Source organism: Lipotes vexillifer, unplaced genomic scaffold, assembly GCF_000442215.2.
Source record: "Lipotes vexillifer unplaced genomic scaffold, Lipotes_vexillifer_v1.1 scaffold2083, whole genome shotgun sequence".
In the NCBI taxonomy this organism is placed as follows: domain Eukaryota; kingdom Metazoa; phylum Chordata; class Mammalia; order Artiodactyla; family Lipotidae; genus Lipotes; species Lipotes vexillifer.
The window spans coordinates 688,205-696,994 of record NW_006797716.1 but is presented as its reverse complement, the minus strand read 5'-3'; the positions used below and the strand labels follow the sequence as shown (position 1 = coordinate 696,994).

The window sequence follows — 8,790 nt, the reverse complement described above, 5'->3', positions numbered from 1 at the left end:
TGGAGTGAGGCGTCAGGAGACTTCAGATGGCACACATCTGGAGAACATCCCATGGAAAATTGTGAATGGCTAAGTAATCTCTTTCAGTACCAAGACAAGCAGTGGTAATTTATGGTTTAACAGACTACAAAACCTGCCATTAATTCTAACATAACAAACTTTAAACCAAATGATTTGGAAGAGTGAAATATACAACAGCAATTAACAGAAGGAAAGCAACTCTTCCGGATGACACGGAGTTTCACAGTCTTTCAAGACAAAAAACCTTTTCTCTGACAGAGCTTATGTGTTCCGCCACTACATGGAATAGCTTTGCTGGCATTACACTGCTAGGATGGCGTTGATCCCCACATTTCTGGCATCTAAAAGAGTGGCCCAAATTAAAAGCATGTTAAAGTCACAATCCCTGAGAGTTGTGCTGGAGCAGATTAAACATTTTATTTGGAGGCTATGCATGATAACATGTGATCCTTAAAGTGAACCTTTTTCTCAAGCTGTTTAAAATGTTTTGTAGCTGTTCTTGTCTAAACGAATCAAAAGAAGGATAAGCAGGAACTGGCATAAATAATAAAAGGGGGCAGCCTTAAAAGGGGCCTTAAAAGGGGGCAGCAAAATTGATAGCTCTACAAATGGCAGCCACCTGTACCAGGAAAACTCAAAGAAAGAGAATAAGTATTTGAAGAGAAAGAATAATTGGAGATGTGACAGCAAAGAATAGAAATCACTCCCCAGGAGGTGTTTAAAAAGTTCTTCTCTCTCCTACTTAATCATTGTTCCCTTAAGCTCATAAATTAAAATGCAGTGTGTATGTTATATGCATTATAAGTATGAATACTCATGTAATCTAAAGCATCTTAACTTTGCCCAGCTTGTTTTCATACTGCCAGAGTCAATTCCATTAATGATATAAGAACAACAGAATCTTACAGTGAACTGTTCTCCATCACATTCTCTTATACTTTTATTAAATTATCATACTGATGATCTGTTACTTAAGGCCTGAACAAAATTTTGATTTCCCCAACTAATAAAGATTTACCATTCTTTCCTTTAGCAAAAGTACAACAGATATTTCACTAAATTTGAAAGAAACTTGTAAAAGAGTAAAGCACTTGCTGGCAATTTATCCCCAAGAATTAAAATGGTACGACGTGTTGTAGCCAGCTCAGTTATAGCATTGATGCATTAAAATAAATATTTTAAAGGAGACTATTGTGGAAAAAGAGATGTGCAGTTTCCTAACTGTTGAAAAGGTAACATTTAATTCTATCTCTTCAGCAAATTAATAATTCAATTCAACCAATATGATTGGCATGAACTGGCCCTATCAGAGAGATCCCAAGATGAATAAGACACTTCACTTCAAGGGTTTTGTAATCTAGTAGGGGTAGTCTATGTGCCATTCGTACTGTTTTTCCATTTGTGCCAATGTCACCTAAACTCTGGCATTGATAAAAAAAAAAACAAAATCCTATATTTCCAAAGGGATTTGGGCATTGTTTATAAATGAAAGAACTGTATGTAAGCGATAAGAAAGCAGGGCAAGCCAAACCACGCCAGGCAACACCACCTTTCCCCAAATATTTCCCTTAGGACAATACATCCAAAATATGTTCCATGGAACACTTGTCTCAAAAGGTGTTCTCTACAGAAGGATTCCATGATCAAATACTTTAGGAATGACTACAACTATACACCAATTGGAGAATCACAATGGGTAGCATTGTATAAAATCTTTTCATAAACCTTTAATAAAGAACTGAACTGTATTTAAATTTCAGTATTTCACAGCATATGTGTACGTGGGACCCCTTAATTCATTACTCTAGTTAACATAACTGAAAACAAGGAATACACTTTGGGAAGCTCTGTTGAGGGCCACCCTCCGGCACCAAGTCCTGGGCTGGACCAAAGTGAGGATGTTTCTGCTCTGAGACTCAACTTCCACTGATACCGGAAACATTACACGGTTTCTTTCTTAGCACTAGCTATTACAAATATTCTTTAGGCACCTTTAAAATTAAAACTGGGCTAGAAATAAATGGATTTAATTAATAATCATGTCAAACTTTCAGCACAATTATAAAATAAGACTGTTCCAAATTTACATAACTAAACCAGAAATGTTCTGTGTTCCAAGAGCTTAAAAAAAATTAACTGTTTGAAAAACACATGGATACCAAGTTCCACTGCACAAAAAACAAATAGCAATAGAATGACAGAGGTCAGAGGTGAGTGATGGGGGCCCATGGGTGGATGGCAATGGACTTATGAACTTCATTTCAAATCATCACTGATCAGAACCAAGAGTCTTTAAGGTTGCTACTCAGGTACCTTAAGTAAAAACAGAGAATTATGTAGGCAGAGAATTCTTCATGAAATTGAAGGGCAAGAATGCAGCTGGGTCTGCCAAGCCCCCAGGAATCCTATAGGTCAGCTCCCTTTAAATCTCTCTGAATCATATCTTGGCTTCTCTCATCTGCTCCATTCTCTTCTCTGGCTGCAGACAGGCTTTCTGTACTTCTCTGCACTAATGGCCCACATAACAGCCCTACAGCTCCCAGATTTACATATGACAGTACCAGCCATATGCAGCAACTAGGGGTCTCAGTCCCAAAGCCAAATTATTGGGAGAAAGAATGTGATTGGTTCATTTCAGGACAGGTATCCTGACAGCCGTGACTGAAGAGACAGCTGACAGCATATAAATATGGGGCTGCCAAGCGCTCACCTTGTGGAGCTGAGAGGCAGTTCCCAGGGAGCCATAGATAGCACAGGGGTTAAGAGGACTCTTCAAAAGTATCCACTGCTGATACTGTGACTATGGTTTAGCAATTTGTGTCCTGAGAAAACAGACAGGCTTTACAGTCCCACAGGCATAGGAAGATTGGAAAATGCCAAAACTAACACTAATAATGGAAAGGCCCAAGGAGAAAATTAATAGAGCAGAACTGCAAGTGGTTTATAGAATATCAGAATCTCACTTCAGAGGAGACGATGTAATGAGAGTCCTTTTCCCCTCTTGTTTGACTACAAGAACTAATTTTTAAATAAGGAAAACACCTTGAAGACGATCTTTTAGATAGGGTCCAACTTAATAATTGCTAACATTTTCTGAGACACTGTTCTAGGTTTTTTAAGTGAAATAATTCAATTAATAGTCCGGACAACCCTACAATTAGATACTAGTTTCATCCCCACTTTACAAACTATGAAACTGAGGCTCAGAAAGGTTAAGTAAATTTTCAAAGGTCACAGTGCTAGTAAACGGCAGAGCCAGCTTTTCAACCAAAGGCATCACGGTGGACACTCAGAGTCATCAGTCTGTCCAATCCAGAGTCCTAGAGAGAGGGAAACTGGTGTGCCCGGACCCAAGTGACCCAGCACCACCTCAACGGTAGGCTAGATTTGATCCACCTTTCTCATGAGATAAAATAAATATATTCCAATTTAAAAACGCAATTTAAATCAGTGTGCTAACAAAGGCTAGGGATCACACAAAATTTACTAGCAACCAAGACTAAAAATTATTGCCTCAGAAGGCAGTCAGGCACACATCCTGTATACCATATGTAGAGAGACACTCAATCCACAGGTCCCTGGAATTAAATTATTTCCTTAGTTCATAAGAATTGAGGAAGAAATTAAAAGAGTTTGTGTTGGGGTAAAAAAACTTTCTTACCAGGTTTGTTCACTGGAGTTAAAGGACAGTTAATTTTTAAATATGTGCACTTAAGAACAGCGTTTGATCTGCCAACAAGTAAACCAAGAATTTTCAATAAAATGGAAAAAGTTTTAAAGTCTGGAAGTGATATAAAATTGTCATGAAAAATAAAATGTTTCAGTTGTGTGATAGCAGCTTGGTGCCAAGTCTGATAGACACTGTAGGAGCCAGAGATTTTCCAAACCAGGGGCATATGGTTGAGAATTGTTCTGTACAGCAGTCAGGTCTGGTATGGTACCCGCCTTTTAGGAATCAGCAGTTAGCAGATACTCGATTGTCAGTTTTCTTCCAGCTTCAGTTGGGAAGGAGAGAGGGGTACAAGGAAGTTCTCCCTGTTTTTCATAGTCATGGTTGCAACCTCTGGACACACTGCCAGGTGACCTGGATGGGCTCGCTTATGGTTGGCCTTACATTGTTCTCAAACAGTGCCGATGCTGTCAATCAATACAATAATTTTCAAAGAGGTGAGTTTGCTCTTAACTCGACAGTCCTGTTGATGGAACCATGAAGGCAACGAGTTTCAACGGCTGGGGTGGGGAAAAAAAGTTGCAAGATTAAGAGAAACTAAAGTTGGAAACAAATTCAAGGCGAGTTCTGTAGGACTGAACAGGAGCATATCAGGTAAGAGCAGAAACCTGAATATGATTATCACAGGCTTCCTAAGGAAAGAGCCTGACTGGAATATGAGAATGCAGAATGCACCGTGGGAAGCCTTAAATGTAATTTTCCTCTCTGGTCCTCAGCAAATGAGCCCCAGCTTCAACCCCAGAGACCACAGCTAAGTACCCTGAAAAGCTCCACTTCAAGATGAGAAGGAATATTAATTAGAGAAACTCAGAGTTCATTGAGTATAAACTATTCACATCCTTATTAGAAATGAAATGTCCTGGTTAATAAAATTAAATCCAGTTACCATATAGACGATATACATATGGGTCATCAGTTTCCAAAGATACGAACGCAAAACGTTACGCTCACTGCGTTACATGGTATAAACTTATCTGTCCCTCAGTGGTGTGGGAGGCCCTGGAGGATCTCATTCTGCTTCAGGCACAACATCATTTACCACCATTTATCATTCAGCTAAAGATGTGTGAAATTGCTAGTTAACACAATTCCCTTCGACGGTCTGTCAGATTAAAAACCAGCTCTCCCTCTTTGCGATATGTGTCCTCTCTATAAATTAATATATTATAACTGGAGTCAAAACCACATCTAATACTGGCATTGCCATATGATTAGGCAAAGGTCCATTACGTGTTCAGGAGCTCCGGGTTTCAGCCTTGCACAGACAATGTGCACAGTAACTAGGTCCACACTCCCTCCCTCTCTCGCCCCTCTCTCCCCCTTCCTCTTCTCCAGGAGCCCTTTGAGGACCTTCCCATTTTACCCCTTTTTCACTTGGCCCGCTTTCCTTATTCTGCCTTTCTTATGTCCCTCTGGATTGCGGCGTATCTTCTCCAGATTTGAATGTAAAAATCAGTTCAGAGAGAGCTGTTTGATAGAATTTGATAGCACTACTACTGGAAAGACCTGGGGGTGGGGAATGATTTAATGCTTTGCAGAAAAAAATCATCCTTCTCTACCAGCAGAAAGCACAACCCATTAGCATTCCAAACAGACTGTTCAAAGCTTTCAAACGAGGCTGAGCTGATCTTGCGCTCTCCCCAGGCACACACATCCCAGGGGTGCCTCCAACCTGGAGCCTCCACACGCGGCTGGCACAGCATCTGGGATTTTATCACCACTGCAGAGAGTGAGTCTGGATGGACCCACTGCTGCTTACTCCAAATTTTTTTCGTGACTGAATGGCTTGATATGCATTAACTCACATGGTATTCTTTGTAGTTGATTTTTGCAGATATTTGCTCTTTCGACACATTTGTATTACAAAGAGGAACATATGGCCCCCAAAACCCGATTTCTATATGTATAGGTTCCAGAGTTTTCAGATCTTTTTGTTTCTAATTTAGCTTTAAAAAAAACCTTTTTTTTTTTTAACACTTTAAAAGTGTTTTTTCTACAAGGAACCCATATAGTCATACTTAAAATTCCTTAAGGTCAATGAAGTTTGAGTGTGTACATTTTACTTCAGAGACAGAAAAATAATGTTCTTCGGGAGGCTCCAACAAACAAGAAATACAAAGAATGGATTCCCATGGAACAAAAATGTACTGGGTTACCAGACCCATCTTGCCACTTATCTGGCGTTTCTCCTAGCCCCGCCCACCCAAACTCACACAGACCACCTCCACCAACACCACTAGGATTGTGACCACTGGGACTCAGAGGCCATACTCCTTTGACCGTTGGAATGCACAGAGTAGCATGGGTGATGTGGAACTAATGGGAATAAAAAGTAATCCTGCCAAATCAAAAACAGAAAAGTGGGTGGACCTGTTGTGTTATGTCTCAGTTGAGGTATCCTGGCCCAGCTGGGGAAGAAAACTGTAAAGATGATACCTATCTATTTACATTGTTTCAAGTGCTGAAATGAGTACCCGATGACCTAAGGACAGAGATTTTCAGCTATGAAAATTATAGTTACTTATAGCTACTTAGAGCAAAATCAATTGAAGCAAACTTCACCCCATGATTTACTTCTATAATACAAAAACAGTTATAATAAATGTTATATTTCATAGGAAAATATCAAAACAAAATGGTTAAGTGCCTGACTTCAAGGTCATTCTGCCCTGCTTTCAAGGCTGATTCTGTCACTCATTAGCTCATGACCTTGGTCTAGTAACTTATCCTCTCTAAGCTTCAGTCTTTGCATGTAGTTAATATTGAACAGATGTTAGCTACTCTTACTATTTTGAGTCATTTCTATGTTAGTAAAGAAGCATTCATACTGTTTTAGTCAGAGTAAGCAATGTTAGCTTGTATAACAAACAACTCCAAAATTTCAGTGAGCTTAGTCCAACAAGAGTGTTTTCTGTTCACGTTACGGGATGAGGTGTAAGGGTAGTACTTTTATTTTTTCAAATCATTTTAATAACCTGGCAGTGATTCAAAGTATGAAAAGAAGACTTAAACTTCTTCCCTTTAAAAAGGATACTACTATGATTGCCTCACAACAAGCATGATCAAAGGCAATGATGAGACCGGATTTCAAAGAACAAGGTTTCGTAGGAAGGCTTCAGGGCTCGCAGATTGAAGAGCTTGGTTTCAGAAAGCCTCTTAAGGGCAGCAGAAGAGACATGAAATTTTAAGACGTCCTCAGAGAATGGGGCGTGGTTGCTGGGTCATGAGCACCTTGAAGCGTTTATTGATGGTGATTTGGTGTCGAGAATATTTGTCATCTGGGGAGAAGTGAACGGGATGGGTGGAGCGGGTCTGTTGTCCCATAGGGTCAAGTTTCTTCACCATATAGACCCGGTCCCCCTGCTCTTTGAGGTAATACTGGAAAAACATGACCACACCGAAGTCAGAGGCTCCAATTCCATCCACAGCTGCCTCTAACTGACCAATGTAAGGGTAGCTCTGCTCACCAGTGTGGGACCCAGACTCCTCCTGTCTAGTACCTTCTCCATATTCTATGGCCTTGGACTCCATCACTGGATCTTCTCCAACCAGCCTACAGAAAGGAAGCTCAAGAGAGTACAGAGGTAGCCTGCATCACTCCCACCACTTTTTCTTGGCCAGCATTTAATCATTTGGCCCCACCTAGATGCAAAGAGACCGGAGGACATAATCTAGCAGCATGCCCAGAAGAGAGGTGAACAAGGTTCTGAGAAGACATCTTCATCCTTCCTAGTCATCCTTGGCGCAAAGCGTGTTCTTAGGCAGGCTACCTGAGACGTAAAGATGAAAAGAGAAAGCAATGCCTTTACAGTCCATCAAAACAATGGCATAGTTATGATGTGATATTTTACGAGCACTAAATGGCTTGGCCCATAGTAGGTGCTCAAAAATTTTTAGCTATTTCATTAATTGCTGTATATGAATTTACAAATCTTAGGCACACTGTACACCAAATACCCTGTGTGAGACCGTACAACACCCTTTCCACAGACCTTTCAAAACCTATGTATATGTTTCGTACTGTCCCTTTACTCGACTAAGAGAAAAACAGAATATCCTTTGCAATAAAAGGATAAAACCAAAGCCCTAAAGAAACATTAAATTCCATATTTTGTAATAATCCTGCTCCTTATTTCTCCCAGTCCTCAGCTCAGCTTCTCTTAGTTATTTTTCTGAGAGTCCTCAGAGTAGAAAAGAGTAATAGTGTGAAGGTATTTTATGTGACCTGATAACACTGTTGTATTATCCATCAAGAACATGATCTTCCTCAGTTTCTCTGTCTCATAGCTCTCATTTTAAAATGATCTAGAATTCCACTTTCTTTGGCAGAAGGTCCTAGAAAACCAATTAAATAGAGAGTATCATTTCAAAGAGTAATATACCAACCAACCTTCACAAACATAGACCTGTTAAATAGAAAGAAAATATTACGTGATTCAAATCTAAAGGTGACTTGTATCTGTCAGGCCATTGAAATACACTAGCATATTTATTTCTTCCATGATGGTACCCTATAAGAGTTAACTCAGAAATGTGTCAGGAATTATGTTTATTTTATAGATGCTATCGTTATCAATGGGGAAAAACATCCCTTCAAGAAAGCACAAGTTGGTCTTTGTAAAAATTTTACCTTTTGAGTCTAGGAGAGTTTGTTTCAATCACTTTCCAGCAAGAAGAATAAGCTAGCTATATAATGTTGACAAAATGGAATCACAAAATAAAACTGAATTACCATCCTAATACCTGTGATAAGACAATACCAACTAACATATTCTGAGTATTTACCGGATGGTGGTCTGGATACTTTGAGGTAGGTTCTATTACTAACCCCATTTTAGAGATGGGAAAATGGAGACCTGGAGAAGTTAAGTAACTTGTCTAAGGTGATGGTGCTAGTTTGGGGCAAAGGTAGAATTTGAATAGAGAATCTTGTTCCAGAGTCCAAGTTCTTAACCACAACCAGTCATTAAAAACTAAGGGGTGGGCTTCCCTGGTGGCGCAGTGCTTGAGAGTCCGCCTGCCGATGCAGGAGACGCGGG

At 39.8% G+C, this 8,790-nt stretch overlaps 1 pseudogene; it reads right to left on the bottom strand.

Annotated features, from left to right (window-relative positions):
* Positions 1-6,946: 6,946 nt before the first annotated feature.
* Positions 6,947-7,162, bottom strand: LOC103082191 (H/ACA ribonucleoprotein complex subunit 3 pseudogene; annotated as a pseudogene).
* Between the last annotated feature and the right edge of the window lie 1,628 nt (positions 7,163-8,790).